General features: G+C 46.4%; 1 non-coding gene across 1 annotated transcript; it reads left to right on the forward strand.

Moving 5' to 3' along the window:
* The first annotated feature begins 8,903 nt into the window (after positions 1 to 8,903).
* TRNAA-UGC lies at positions 8,904 to 8,975 on the forward strand. Its single transcript has one exon. It is a non-coding gene; the product is annotated as a tRNA-Ala (tRNA).
* Positions 8,976 to 15,918: the final 6,943 nt, after the last annotated feature.

Here is a 15,918-nt window from a genome sequence, read left to right on the forward strand (position 1 = left end):
CCTGACTGCTACGTCACATTGGCTGTCATACGGGGGCCACCTCAGCAGCATATAAGGATACAGAGCCCACCATTTTCTCCAGGGGAACTGATCTCTGCCATTTGGAAAGCAGTTGTAATTCTGAGTGATCTCCAGCCCTCACCTGGAGATTGGACACATTTTACCTCAGAACAGCAAAACTGGTTAGAATGTTAGAGGCAAAAGCCAATCAAGTCGCATATGCAAATGACCTCTGTGTTCCAAGGCAGAGGCCAATGAGGCTGCATATGCAAATAACCTCTGTGTTCTGACAGGCTGGGGGGAGGAGAGGAAAAGCAAAATGTTTAGAATGTTGGAGGCAGGACTCAGGCAAAGCAGCCAGTGGATAGGGAGACCCTCTGAATGACAGATCAGAGAGCGAACTGATTTTGGAGCGTGTGGAATGTTCTAGAGAAGTGCCACCACCATTCGGCTTTTATTTATAAGGGAGATACCGGCAGATCTCCAGGGCCCACCTGAAGGTTGGCAGCCCTATGTTAATTTGATCAGCAGGCAGGAACTACAGCGGGAGCACAATTGTCCTGGAGAGAACAATTAAAAATTAAAATAAGGCCTTGGCTATTTACAGGAAGTTATAACCATAGACTTCCTGGTAACTTCTAGAGGTACCCAACAGTGACAAAGGTAACCTTAGGAACCCCCATAACCTTTTGAGAGTCAAAGCTCCCTTTGTTAGACATCTGACAAAGCTTTGCTTCTCAAAAGCATATAGCTTGAATATCCTGTCCATCTCTAAGAGGCTACTGGACTTCAATCGAGCTCTTTTACTGCAGACCAACACCGCTACCCTCTGAAACAATCTTCAGGTTAGGATGAATGTTCCCCAACCCTTACCCTGTGGATAACAACCTCTCTTGTGCATCTTCCTTGTGAATCAACCTTTTCAATGTGAGAGGATAGCTTATGCCCTACATTCGTTCATTCCTAGTGGATCTACTTAGATCTTCTTTAGTGCGTGGTTTAGATTGGCACATTTGGCTGTAGATTGTCAGAGACAGTCTGAAACTGGCCAAGCATCATTAAGAGTCACTGTTGTAATACTATTCCATACGTCATCTCACTGACAAAAATAGGGGCACATTGATTCCATTGGTGGCCTTTTTGAAACAAAGGCCCCGGTCACACGGGAGGTTTAGCCCCACAAGAGGGACGGATCGGGGGCGCAGCAAACGGGCGCGATCACACCGCAACATCTGGGAAGCGGCGCACACCCGTCCCAAATCCGTCCCTTCTGGCCGATAACGCGCAGCAAAAAAGAACCTACAAAAGAGCAGTATCTACTTGAAACGCCACAGCAAACGCGGCTGTGGGATCGCCGGCGCGCCCGTCTTCAGGAGCATTTGAGGCTCCCGGCAGACCTGCGTATGTGCACACATGCGCAGCCGGCTGCCTCGCTCTCCCTTCCGTGGCTTCCCCCCGGCATCTGATCATGCCGGGGAGCACTGCACGGTGGCTCAGGGGATCTGTCTGATCCTGCCGCCGCGTGTCTCTTTTGGTGCGGCTCTAAAAAGCCGCACTTTGGACGCGTCATTTCCCCCCCGTGTGACCAGGGCCAAAGACTATCAAAATTAGACTCTTACAAAGATCTAATGGTTTTCATGGGGTATGTTCAACTTCAGTTGTCACTGTTTAAATTGTCTCCCTTAAAAAACACAAAATTATCATCAGGTTTCCAGATGTTTGCTCTTTTAATATCTGCAGCTCATCTGATAACGCTTTTGTGAATTAATGGCCTGTTCACACCTTTAACTTCCATCTTAATTATTTTTTTTTCCTTTGGAAAAATAAAAGCTGCTGTAATTATATCTTGTAACTACAGGATTTTATAGCTGGTTAAGTCATCCAACAAGGAGTTTCGATTAGTTTATCCCGGTAAATATTCTGGTCATGTTTTCTCTTCCTTTTTAATACTAAAACAACACGCTAGTTGCTATTAAGTGGTCCTTGCTGCCAATAGTTAGCAGATGGGGGTCAGATTTTCAGAAGATTACAGTCTGTGCAATCTCATTATCATTAGATTTTGCAAAGCAACTCAGCAGTCCATGTGTTTTCGTGACAGGTGTTAGCCACGGATGATAATACTGACCCTATTTGTCTAGCTCTATGGGGGGAGAAGTGCAATAAAGGATGCCAGTGTCATGGATATTCAAGGTTGCCAGGCTTTGCCTGGCAACCAGAGGGACAGTTGGGAGTGGCAGCATGGAACGGTGGCAGTGGCAGTAGCATGGAGGAGGATTTTTAAAAATCTCACCAGTCTCATGAGTGCAATGACATCTCTTCCAGGGGAAACCCAGAAGCAATGCTGGTAGCTCTAGGAATCAGCAGAAATTCTATGGTAAAACCATGGAGTTTATGGCAGTTCCTAGAGCTACCACTGTTGTTTCCGGGTTTTTCCCAGAAGTGACATCATCACACTCATGAGGCTGGTGACTTTTTTTTAAAATACCCCCTATGCCACTGCTTGGATCAGTGGTGGGCAATGGGATTTTACAGGGCTTGGCAGCCCTATGCATATCCCACCATTATTTTATTTATTGCATTCACCTTTTTAAATTATTTATTTTATTTCAAATATTATGCATTTGATAAAAAAAAGGTTAGGGTCTCCAACAGGTAGTTCATGAGCTACCAGTATCTTGCCAGCTGCTGCAGAGTAGCTCACCTCCTCTAGAAGACCGAAGAGAGGATTGTGAAAGGATCGGTTCTAGGCTTTTAAAACAAACAAACAAAAAAAACTTTTTTACAAGATTTCTCTCTGTGCTGCTTAACCAATAGCTTAATTTCTGGTATTCCTCCTTGTCCATGTTTTGTTTCTAGGACAGAACAAAACTGGGTAACATGCTTTTGGCAGGGAAGGGGGAGTAGCTTGAGATATTTTTCATTACTAGGGTTCCCAGCCTCCAGGTGGTAGATGGAGATCTCCGGGGATTACAGCTGATCTCCAGGCAACAGAGATCGGTTCCCCAGGATAAAATGGCCACTTTGGAAGGTAAACTCTATGGCATGATACCCCACTGAAGTCCCTCCCCTCCCCAAACCCCACCTTCCTCAGGCTCCACCCCCAAAATCTCCAGGCATATCCCACCCCGGAGCTGGCAACTTTATTCATTACTTATAAGTAACACTCATTAAAGGATGGGTTGGTGAGCCCTGATTTAGTTCATCAATGCAACGTACAAACACTGTTTGAAAACAGTTGTCTTCACACTTAGTCCAGGGCAGGTAGACTACCCCATCCACCCCAGAGTAATCCATTCATTTCCAGTTTGGTGTTGTGGTTAAGTGCGTGGACTCTAATCTGGGAGAACCGGGTTTGATTCCCCACTCCTCCACTTGCACCTGGCTGGATGACCTTGAGCAAGCCATAGTTCTGTCAGAGCTGTCCTTGAAAGGGTAGTTTCTGTCAGAGCTCTCTCAGCCCCATCTACCTTACAAGGTGTCTGTTGTGGGGAGGGACATCCACCAATCACCACAGACAGTGAGATGGCAGGAATAAGACCAAGCCCACCCTGGAAGCATCCAGCCCAGTTCCAGAGCTGCCCTCATGGCACAGTGAGGAGGCACCTAGCCAAGCTCCAGAGCTTTGCTTGTGGAGAAGGCAACTGGCTGGCCAAACCTTGAAGCCACCCGTGCCACATAGGGAGGAGATGCCTCGCCAACCAGCTCTTTCTCCTTCCTTCTTTGGGGGGCAGGGCCATGGATGGGGCCTCACACAGCAATTATGGTGCCCCATCCTTGACTTTCCAGGGTCTCAGAATCACTAAGACTGCCCCTGGTAATTAGTTATAAATTATCATTCTTGAGGTTTGCAAAGCACATAACCATGAGGATCTCCACCTTGGGGAAATTGCTGTAGATATGTAGCTGATGCAAAAGAAAACATCCTAATATTGACTCTCTCATTACTTCTTCCAGTTCACTAAATCCCCCATAAGTTTTGAAATGCCCTCGTGGATCAGACTAAAAGTCTATGTAATCCAGCATCCTGTTCCCCATACATATTACCAGTACAATTATACAGTCCAAACAATGGCATGACGATCAGACTGTCTAAGCAGGATATGAAGGCAATAGTCTTACAGCAATGTAACAACAATCGTGGCAAGTCTACAGATAAGAATCTATAAAAGGCTTCCAAATATAACAATTTTTTGTCCATGCACAATTGTCATCTATACCCCGTACATTCAAATGCTGATAAAGTTATAAAGTCCTCAATCCACTGAATTACTGAAGGTGGGCATTGATCTGTCCATTGCTGTAACAAGTCTTTTAGCAACAGTAAAGGCACGAAGGATCCATTTCCACTGGCCATCAGTTAGTATCCAGGACACAGGCAAATAGTTTAAAAGCTCATAAGCATCCTCAAACACCAATGAATATTCTAATACAAAATTGATAGGACAAAGTTTGAGTCCCATGGCACCTTTAAGACCAACAAAGTTTAATTCTAGATTTATGTTTTTGTGTGAAGTGTGTTTGCACATGAAAACGTATGCCCAGAATTTTTAAAAAATTGGTCTTAAAGAGAAGATGATGAGAGAGAAGAGATTGGATTTATACCCCACCCTTCACTACCCAAAGGAGTCTCAGAGCGGCTTACAAACTCCTTTCCCTTCCCCTCCCCACAACAGACACCCTGTGAGGTCGGGGGGCTGAGAGAGCTCTGACAGAAACTGCTCTTTTTCAAGAACAGCTGTGCCAGAACTATGGCTTGCCCAAGCTCATCCAGCAGGTGCAAGTGGAGGAGTGGGGAATCAAGCCCGGTTCTCCCAGATTAGAGTCTGTGCACTTAACCACTACACCAAACTGGCTCTCAAACTTTGGACTCAACTTTGGACTCAAACTTTGTTGTGTTGCTTCAGACCAACATGGCTATCCACCAAAACTGATAGGAGTAATCACTTCCTCCCCAAAAGACCAAACAACTGAACAGGCCCAAATCACGTGCTTAAGAGATGCATCCTGTAAGTTACAGCACCATGTATTTATTTATTTATTTCATTGTGTTTCTTAACCCCCCTTCCCCGCCTACACGGGGCTCGGGGCAGTTTACAAGAAGATAGTTCCATCCAGTTTTAAAACCAATTAAAACCATAAACATACAATATTAAACAAACAACTTACATTTTAAACATTCCAATAACAGATGGCCTGTCTAGCATTCAGATTTTTTTTGGAGGGGGGGGTACTGGGCAGATGCAGGAAAAACTGTTGCTGGCCTCAACCAAAAAATTAGATACTTTACTTAGTCCTTTACTAAAAAGTCACTATGATGTATATCCTAATGTTGTTGTTTTTTAATTTACGAGTGGCAGCTTAAGGTCCATAGAAACAACAGGTATACAATTTAAGGCCACTTCTCATTGCTTTGACAAAATAAAGCAATCTAGCACTTTATTCCATTAATTTCTGAGGCCGCTGCATATGCAGATTCCTGGAAACCACTGAGCTTTAAAAAAAAAAAAATGGTCCACCGGTTTCAGGACTGCATTGGAACACTTCCTGAACATGCTCATTCGCCGAATTGCTGGCCAATCGGTCTGTGTCTTGGGTTTGGTCATTGATGCTGATGAAAGGGAAGGGCCCGGCTCTCCCTCTCATCCCGTATCATAGTTTTTCCATCACACCCCGCCTCCCTCCTTTTGCTCGCCTTTTGACATCTCCCCCAGCTGTAATGAGGGAGAATCGGCCACCCCACTCCCCCCATCTCCTGCTCTGTCTCTGTCACTCAGTGGCCGGGGCTGGCAGTTGGAATTGCCAGTCCCCGTGTTTACAATGCATTGTAATTGCAGACATAGGCTCAGCTGTCACTTGTAATTTTATCTTGTCCCGTTTTGCCGGCACGCGCACTCCCCTAGGTGTCAGGCATCTTGCCCTTGCGAGCAGCACTTTTGGCAGGAAGAGCGCCCCACCATGAAGTTGGGGGGGGAGCTATCTCTTGCCCTTCATCTTTTCCTTCCTTCCCTATGCAGAAGGTCTAATAGCGATCGACAAGGCAGGCCTTGGTGTGGCCGGTTACCTTTCCTGCTGCATCACCTCCCCTAACCACGGAGATGCGGCACAAGACCCCGACCCTTGCTAGCGACGGCACAGCTTTCCCCTCCTCGACTTGCCGGCACTTTCCGTGATGTTATATTTAAAAGTTTAAAAATAGCCAGTGCTGGACATGAAATATGAATTCTCCCTAATGAGGACTTTGGGGAAATCGAGACGCTACTTCATCCAGAGTTAAGGAATGCTTTACATACAGGTGTTTTGGGTCTGAGAAGGAATGAAGTCTGTGGCAGGGTTGTTGGGGGGGGGGTTGGTACTTGATTGGTACTGATGGGATCTGGACCATTCTTTCACACCTGGTAGGAAAGGGCGGCCGGCCTTGCAAGGTGCTTTGAAGTGGATCTGTATTGATTAAAGGGTGGACACCCAAGCAACAAATGAGTGCTCAGCCATTTATATGCATGTGCGGAGGAGGTTATTACCTCCTGTAACCAGAGCGCTTCTTAAATGAGCATCATCCACCTCATCGGAGCCAAGCTGTTAAGGAAAATAATAATAACCTCCCAATAGACTTCAGTAGTGTTCGCTTAATGTTATAGAAGTCAGTCATCATGGCTACTATGTGGTTACACAAAAGAAGAAACACGGGGCCAAAGCAGGTAGTATATTTATGGTTCCACCATTAGCAGAAGAGCAAGATGTGAGTCCTGGAGCACCTTAAAGAGCAACAAAATTTCCAGGGTGTCAGCTTTCGAGAACCAAAGTGCCCTTCGTCAGATACGAGGTGGGAGTTTTGACTCTCAAAAGCTTATAATCTGGAATCTTGTTGTTCTTAAAGATGCTACAAAACATAAGAACATCAGAGAAGCCAATGGGTATCCAACTGAGACTGCCTTACAGAGTTCTAAGCTCATTGGCTTCAATGGACTTAGAAGGGTTATAGCATTGCTTGCCCAACCTGGAAAATGCAGGCAGATCTCAGAAGCTAAGCAGAATTGGCCCTGGTTACTATTTGGATAAGGGACCACAAGGAAGTCTAGAGTCTCTATGTAGCAGGCAATGGCACACTACCTCTGTGACTATGGGGTGGCCATAATCCTATGGGGTGGCCGTAAGTCAGCTGCAACTTGAGGACACCTTCCACCCCCACCGACGACAACAACATTGCTTAGGATGGAACAATCATCTGCATATGAATTGTGTGGAATGGATTGTAAGACTGCAGGCTTGGAATCTGTTTTGAAGGCAAAGAGGAGAGGTCTCAAAGATGAACTATGACCTTATTGGCCTAACTGTACAAGTGGCTCTAGCAGTTTTTTGGGGAACCAAAATTCCAGCAGCACCAATGGAGCTGTCTGGTGTTCCCTCTAAGCTGAGTTAATGTGAGCTCGTTCACAGTTTTTTAGCCTCCGGCTCACACATTTTTGCCTTAGCTCAGGAAGGATGGCTCCAGAGCAAGCTAATGTATGTAGTAGTGAAATCACTCTTTCACAACTTTAATGCCAGCAGCTCGCAAAGTAGAGTTTTTGCTCATAAGACTCCACAGCTTAGAGGGAGCATTGGAGCTGTCCCAGTCTGATTGTTCATCACCAGGACTTCTTATATTCACCATGAAGGTCTAAGTCTGGCTGTGCCTGATCTGACACCAGTGTCTGAGTGCCTTCTGCTACACTGCTTAGGATGCTGTGGCACAAATCTGGGATCATGCTTTGGGTAGCAAAATACTGTCAGTGCAAAGGCTGCCATTGTTTGTCCAGCTACTGAATTTGGAAGTTCTTCCTGGAGTAATTCATCTGAGGAAGTTCTTGGGAAACCAAAAAGAGTTTTGATGAAAGTCATGAAACTTTTACACGTCCCCTTTTAAAAAAGCATTCTATCTCATGGCTGACACTGCCGTATTTTTCCAAGTTCCGCCAGGATCCACCAGATGCAGGCAAATCAAAGCCTATGCATGGTCATTTCCTTCTAGTTCTTCACAATATCCTGCAGTTGTTTTGATGTAAGTTTTCCATCAGCATGTTCTTTCTTGATCCAGCCCATTTGAATATTGCTTTTCTTGACTTTCTGATTGTCTACTTAACTTGCTACAATTAGTGATGGCAGATGTCCACTGAGGTGATGGGTCCTATTTCTTTGAATACCAAGTTTGACAAGATTCTAAGTGGTCATTGGCTGATTGATAACAATTAAGCTCAGTCTCTTCAGTTATCTGAAAGGTCTCCTGAAAGGGCCTTCCTTTGTGCTAATCATCGAGAGTTCCTTCACTCTTTGAGTAAGGTCCAAATCGTATTATTTGTACCCTGTTCCCAGCATCAGAGACTGTTGAATGATGTCATCTGTGTATGTCTCTGACCTTGTGTTATGAATTTGGCAAATTGCGCTTGGCAATTAACTTCATCCATCAAGCCCCAGTTACCAGGGCTAGGGTTGTTGTACAGCCTTTTAAAAAGGGTCTTCCCTTTTTTTCTGTGACCACAGACTAGTGCCTATCAAAATTACATATTTATTTATCTCCTCCAAACGTATGAAAAACACATAAGTTTCCGTACTAAAACAGACAGCGGGGAAACCAGTTAGCAGCAGCGACAAAATGCAGTTGTCTAAAGAAAACAGCTGAAACCAAATTCAGCAACAGATGCTTAAATCTAAGGAAATAACAAAACAATGGGAGATCACAGAATACTGTGGAATACATTGGTTGCCCTACAGGGGTGGACTGGTCATTATAGCCACTTGGGATTTTCCCGATGGAGCAGTGTTCTGTTCTTATCTGTTTGGGCTGGTCCAGCACAAGGGTGGAAGGGCTTTGCATAGTCTGGGGAAGGTGAGCTAGCTGGACACAGTATACAGATGGCCACACCTGGGGAGGGGCTGTGGCTCAGTGGTACAGCATCTGCTTTGCGTGCAGAAGGTCCCAGGTTCAATCCCTGGCATCTCCAGGTAAAAGGACCAGGCAGTAGGTGAAGTGAAAGACCCTCGCCTGGGACCCTGTAGAACTGCTGCCAGTCTGAGTAGACAATACTGTCCATGATGGATCAATGGCCCCTTTCAGTATAAGGCAGCATCATGTATTCATGTGTTCAGAAGAACTGCAGGAGGCACCCAACTGCACCATCCAAGATGGGTGGGTCTTTTGCCCTCTCTCCTTCCTACCCTCCTTTGTAAGGGAAAATCCTGGGCCAGCCCAGGGGGTGGGGCCCTTGTCTAGGGCCATTTTTTCTTTCTCAATCTGCCCCTGGTCGGCCTGTCTCAAGAAAGGTAATGCAGAGCTGGAAAAAGCGCAGAAGAGGGCAGACAAGATGATTAAGGAGTGAGGAAAGGCTGAGAGGTCTGGAATAAGATGACTAAGGAGGGCGGGTGAATTTTCATATGTGGGGCACAATGACAGAAAAGACCGTATCTCTGATTGCCACTTGTCTCTGATCACTACTTACCTAATTTCTGAAGAGCAAGCTCATCCAAAGATGGCTCTTCAAAGGAGGTTTCAACTGGTAGGCAGGTTCATATAGAAGAAAGTAGTGCACCAGATATCCTAGTTCCAGCCTGAGATTTTACAAGTGAAAAAACAAACAGATAAAGTGGTTGAAGAGTGTTTTAGCTGGACTGGATTAACTAGTCTGTAGAGTGGAGTGAACATTCTGGCCCTAGTTAAAGCTGAATCACTGGGGTATTTTCCCACACGTTCTTCCTGCATGAGCATAGCTCAAGTCTATGACACCTCCTGAAACTGGGTCTTGAAGGATGCCAGTCAGATTAGTTTTGTACATACCACCAACATGCAAGCAGAGGTGTATGTGAAACGTGCCATCAAGTTGCAGCCCATTCATGGTGACCCCACAGGTTTTTCAAGGCAAGAGACATTCAGAAGTGGTTTGCCCATCGCCTTCCTCTGCATCGCAACCCTAGAATTCCTTGGTGGTCTCCCATCCAAATACTGACCAGGGCTGACCTTGCTTATCTTCTGATATGTGGTGAGATCAGGCTAGCCTGGCCCATCAAAGTCAGGGAAAAGATACAAAGAAATTCCACAAATCAGAAAGGAGTGAGTAGACTTGAGCAGGTCATATGGCACAGTCTGTCTCGTACAAAAGCTTCAGGGTCATGTTCTTCAGTCCAAGCAACAAGGGGACTCTGCTGAGGTCTGCAGCAGGATGGCTGAAGCAGTTGGGTCTGTCAATGGGAGGATCCAGAGCTGAATTCCAGATGTGCCGATTCAGAAAATGAGTGGGGGGAGATAGCAATTTGAAGTGTGTCTGCAGAGCTACATAGCTGGTAACTCACCAGGCAAAACGGCAGCCCTGTGAGCAAATTCACTGTCAGAGGATGGGTGTATTTATTTATTTGTTTGTTTGTTTAGTGGGATTTCTATCACATCTCCCCTGCAGGCAGGTGGTGATAGCCACAGGAATAAATGGCTTCAAAAGGGGATTGGATAGATTCATGGAGGATAAGTCTATCAGGAGCTACTAGCCATGGTGACTGAGGGGAACCTCCAGATTCAGAGGTAATAAGCCTCCGAATCCCAGAGCCAGGAGGCAACATCAGCAGAAGGCCTCAGCCTCTATGCCCTGTTGTTGGCCATCCAGAGGAACTGGTTGGCGACTGTGAGAGAAGATGCTTCTGTGATCCAGCAGGGCTCCTCTTATGTCCTTATGTTCAAAAGGAGACCTGCCGTGGATTCCAGTTTCTGTTCCCTTCTTCTTTCCCAAAACGGGAAGAAGAATCAAGAAGCTGGCCAATCACCATCTATGGCTGGAGGTTTTGTGTTCCGCAAGCTTGCCCCAAGGCATTTTGTAGGATTGGAAACTGAGCCCAGGATGCACCGTTCCACCCTTCAGCCTCAATACAAAGCTATCGCCCTTTGTCTTCCTCACCGTCACTACCATGGATTGAAAGATATTAAATGAAAAATGTAAGAGGATGGAGTGACCGCCTTTCCCCACATGTCCTCCAGAGAGCACTGCATTCAGGAGCCCAGAACTGACTGGCCCTCCCGAGTCTTAAGGAGGCTAGGCTGGGGACAACCAGGGTGCGGGCTTTCTCGGTGGCGGCTCCATCCTGGTGGAATGAGCTCGCAGGCGAGATCAGGGCCCTGCGGGATCTATCACAGTTCCCCAGGGCCTGTAAAATGGAGCTCTTCTGCCAGGCTTTTGGAGTCGCCGCCACTATTAACAACTAGGACAAGAAGCCCATCACCCTGGAATGTACATTAACAGCCTGTGCCAGCAGCCGGAAGACACTGAAGACATCTGTAGAAGACCTGCGAGCCGACCGTGGGAAGAGAGATAGTTGATGGAAGTCATCATAAACTTGTTATCATGATCTAGCACTTTAGGGAACTACAAGTGTTTTAATACTGTTTTAAATATTTTACTATATTATCAAATGTTTTGCTGATTTTATGTAAGCCACCCTGGGCCGGCCTAGGCTGGAAGGGCAGGGTATAAATGTGATTAAATAAATAAAAAGAGGATCAAGAAAAGGGACCATCTAGTCCAGCATCTAGTCAAGCCAGAACTTTCCCTAGAACTTTCCTCGAGAAGACAAGAGTCACTGGGAAAAACAATAATGCTAGGAAAATGCAGGAAAAGAGGAAGACCCAGGGTGAGACTGGACTCTATAAAGGAATCCACGGTCCTCCATTTGCAAAACACGAGAACAGCTGTTAACAATAGGACATTAATCCATAGAGTCACCATTAGTCAGAAGCGATTTGACGGCACTTAAGAAACATACAGTCTAGCCCCCAGTGGCTAGCAGATGCTTCTGGAAAGCCCACAAGAATGAAAGTAAGGCAAATAGCCTCCACACTTTGCTGCTGAATTTACCCAGAGAAACTCTTTCTGTGGGCAGGTGTCTCTCAGAGAGCCAGTTTGGTGTAGTGGTTAAGAGCGTGGACTCTAATCTGGGAGAACTGGGTTTGATTCCCCACTTCTCCACATGCAGCTGCTGGTGTGACCTTGGGTCAGTCATAAGTTCTTTCAGAGCTGTTCTCTCAAGGGCAGTTCTCGAGAGAGAGCTCTCTCAGCCTCACCTACCTCACAGGGTGTCTGTTGTGGGTAGGGGAAGAGAAAGGAGATTGTAAACCGCTCTGAGACTCCTTTGGGTAGTGAATGGTGGGGTATAAATTCAATCTCCTCCTCCTCTTTTTCTTCTTCTTCTTCTTTTCTCTTGGCTAGATAGCAGTCATAATAATTGAAACACTGGGGTGAATTCTTGGGTGGAAAGTGTTTTTTTCACAGGGCTCTTGGAAAGCATACACCATATTCCAAGCGTGGCCATACTGTAGATTCCTCCTCCCCTTCTCCGGGCCCTCTCTGTCATCTGTTGTAGATTCTTACTACCATGTTTTCGTACCATCAGCAGCTGCCTTGGGATGCTGGGCAAAGTGATTGTCTGCAAATAGCTTGTAATTGGTTTATAAAACCCAAACTCACTGACTCTGAAAAGGCAGCAGGGCAGGCGAAGACGAAATAAGTGTCTGCTTTCAGAGAAAATTGGCAGGAGGAGAAATTGCTTTCGGAGCCAGGGGAAACAGCAACTTGAGTAAAACTAATTTTTTGCCCCTCCAGACTGCGAGCAAACGTAGGAAATGCTCCGTATGCAGAGAGAGCATCAGATCCTCACAGAATATATGAGGACGGATCGAGATAGCATGCCGTCTGGTTGTTTCCTAGGAGCAGGGGGGTTGTAGAAAAAGAGCTGCCGGAGCTCATTAGCATAACTCATTAGCATAACTTATTTGCATATGCCACGCCCCCTGACATCACCGGAAGTGACAGAAGGCCACACCCCCTGACATCACCGGAAGTGTGTCAGAAGGCCCGGCTACTTACCCTCCTGCTTCATCCTCATTCCCAAACGGAATGAGGATCGAAGCAGAGGGCGGGGTAAAGAAGGGGGCGGGGCTTCACCATGTGACCGCCCCGCCCCCTAGAGGTTCTCTTCCGGAGCTCCGTACCTGAGAGCTCCCCCCCGACTAGAGCCCTGCCTAGGAGAATTATGCAGGTGGTGGTGGGGGCAGCCCTCAGGGCAATGGCACCATTTAGCCGGCCCAGCTGCACAACTGGTTATGAGGGCAGCTCCAGAGCAGACTGGTGAGTTATAAGCAGTGTTCCCTCTAAGCTGAGTTAGTGTGAGCTAGCTCACAGTTTCTTAGCCCCCGGCTCACACATTTTTGTCCTAGCTCAGGAAGGAGGGCTCCAGATCAAACTAATTTATGCAGTAGTCAAATTGCTCGCTCACAACTTTAATGCCAGTAGCTCACAAAAAAGAATTATTGCTCACAGGACTCCACAGCTTAGAGGGAACATTGGTTATAAGTCACATGAACCCATGAAGGCGGCTTATACTGAATCAGACCCCTGAATTCTGTCAAGGCCAATGTTATCTACTCTGGCAGCTCCCTAGGGTCTCGGGCAGAGGTCTTTCTGATCACCTACTACCCGATCCTTTTAACTGGAGATCCCACAGGTTGAATCTGGAACCTTCTACATGCAAAGCGGATGTTCTGCTACTGTGCCATGGGCCCTCCCAATCAGCAATGCCTGGCAGAAGGCTCATAGAGAAGGAATCCATCCCCTGACACTCTGTCCCCACACATCCCTCATTGGCCATACTGCCCAAAAGCACTCTTAGATTGAAATGCAGCTCTCTCTTCCCCTTAACCTGATCACAGACTTCACTTTTGTGGGTGAGCAATCTGGAGCTACTTGCTTGTCTCTTTACTTTTCTGGTCACTGTGGTTAGGATTAGGAGAAAAAAGAAACGGGGACCCGTGATACTCAGAGGGGGGGGGAGGAGCTCCATGTGGAGGAGGAGGAAGCAGCCGCAGGTGAGCCTTCTCCCCTTCTTCCCCTCCCTCCCGGCACCGATGGCAAAGCCCGCACGGCTCACAGCCACCGGGCTTGCCAAGCCGTCTCCCCTGCCTCCCTGGAACGGATGTCAAGGCCCGGACCTGCCAAGCGTTCTCCCCCACCCCACCTCTGGTACCGACATCAAGGCCTGTGTGGCTCCCAGCCACCAGGCTGCCAAGCCTTCTCTCCCACCCACCCCCACAATGGTGGGGAGGCACAGTTCCTACAGCGTTCTCTGCACATGCACAGGGAATGTTCTTTTACTTGGGGGGGTTAAGTATCCCCCCTATAGTTTTTTCTGCATTTCAGAATGTTCTGCACACTTGGAGAGTGCCCCAAGTGTGCAGGAAAATCTCTTTGCCCCCTAGGTGCCCCAGATGTGCAGATTTAGATATCTACACACAGAGGGGACCTTGGCTATTAGATATATAGATGTTGGGTCCAGTGTGGTTAGGGTTGCAAATCATCCATTATTTTACCAATAAATTGTGTTTTCAGTATAGGCATTAAAAACAGAACACAGTAAACTCATTCTCTGGGTTTCCCTCCTGACAAGTCAGATTTTTTTAATTTATACTCCTGAATGACCAAGTGTTATTCTGCTTTCACTCCTGGTCCCATCCAGTGTCCTGATAGTTTTAAAATCCTGAATGGGAAAGCCCAACAGAAAGTTGGCTTCCATCAGATCGGAGAAGATCTCCCTTATATTTAAAAGCCGAATGATGGTGGCACTTCTCTAGAATATTCCACATGCTCTGGAATTGGTTGGCGCCCTGATGTGTCACTCAGAATCTGTCCCTATCCACTGGCTGCATTGCTTGAGTCTCGCCTCCAACATTCTAAACAGTTTGCTCTTCTGAGGTAAAATGTGTCCAATCTCCAGGTGAGGACTGGAGATCACTCAGAATTACAACTGCTTTCCAGATGGCAGACATCAGTTCCCCTGGAGAAAATGGTGGGCTCTGTATCCTTATATGCTGCTGAGGTGGCCCCTGTATGACAGCCAATGTGATGTACAAATGGAATAAAGGGTAGCGGTATGATTAAGCCAAAATGAACAAAACTACTGCAATAGTGCAAGTAACAATTTGTAATAATAATGATAACTTGTCCTAAATGTATACAAAATTCCAAAAATACAGTAACATTTATTTCCTAAACATTGTATCTAACAGATGATGGACGAAAATCTCCGGAGTAGAAGTTTCGTTTCGTGGAGACTTCTTCCTACATCACAGATTCATACAGAAGTGCTCTTCAGAAGTCACAAACATTCAATCTGCCACCAGCCAGCTGGCCAATGGGGGAAGCCCCACTCTCAAAGTGATTTGCCCGATTTTGCTCTATGGTCGGTTAGACATCTGAAATGAATACAACAAATGCTTTGTGAATGGAGAGTCAACTCGGAATGTTTGTGACTTCTGAAGAGCACTTCTTTATGCATCTGTGATGTAGGAAGAAGTCTCCACCCTGAACAACTTCGTATCATCTGCAAATTTAGCCACTTCACTGCTTACTCCCAACTCCAAATCATTAATGAACAAGTTAAAAAGCAGTGGACCAAGTACTGATCCCTGCGGTACCCCACTGCTTACCACCCTCCACTGAGAAAATTACCCATTTATTGTTTTAAGCGCCTCCTTTAATTAAATTTAACAAAGTTACCGGGGATGACAAATTGTCTCCCTGGATGATTCTGGATACTGTGTAACTATCCATGGTGTGTTGTAGGTTGTTTCATGGAGGACTTTTTGCTTTGATGCTCCATTGTTTCAATGTGGGATGGGGGAACTAGGCGACTTTTTGATCTTCATGCTTCTGATTCCACTATAATCCATAAGCTAAAGTGATCAGACAGTGGCTCAGGCCTGTCAGGGTCAAATGCTCCTGACTGACGAGTTGATACATTGAGGGGAGAGCAATGTCAAAGTGGTTTGGTGAGAAGTGAATTGGTTGAGTGGCTCCTGACATCACAAAACCACTCGGTACCTGATTTATGGTCAGCCCTACGTGGACTTGTCTTCAC

The sequence above is a fragment of the Gekko japonicus genome, unplaced genomic scaffold (assembly GCF_001447785.1).
Source record: "Gekko japonicus isolate JY-2015 unplaced genomic scaffold, Gekko_japonicus_V1.1 scaffold177, whole genome shotgun sequence".
Classification (NCBI taxonomy): domain Eukaryota; kingdom Metazoa; phylum Chordata; class Lepidosauria; order Squamata; family Gekkonidae; genus Gekko; species Gekko japonicus.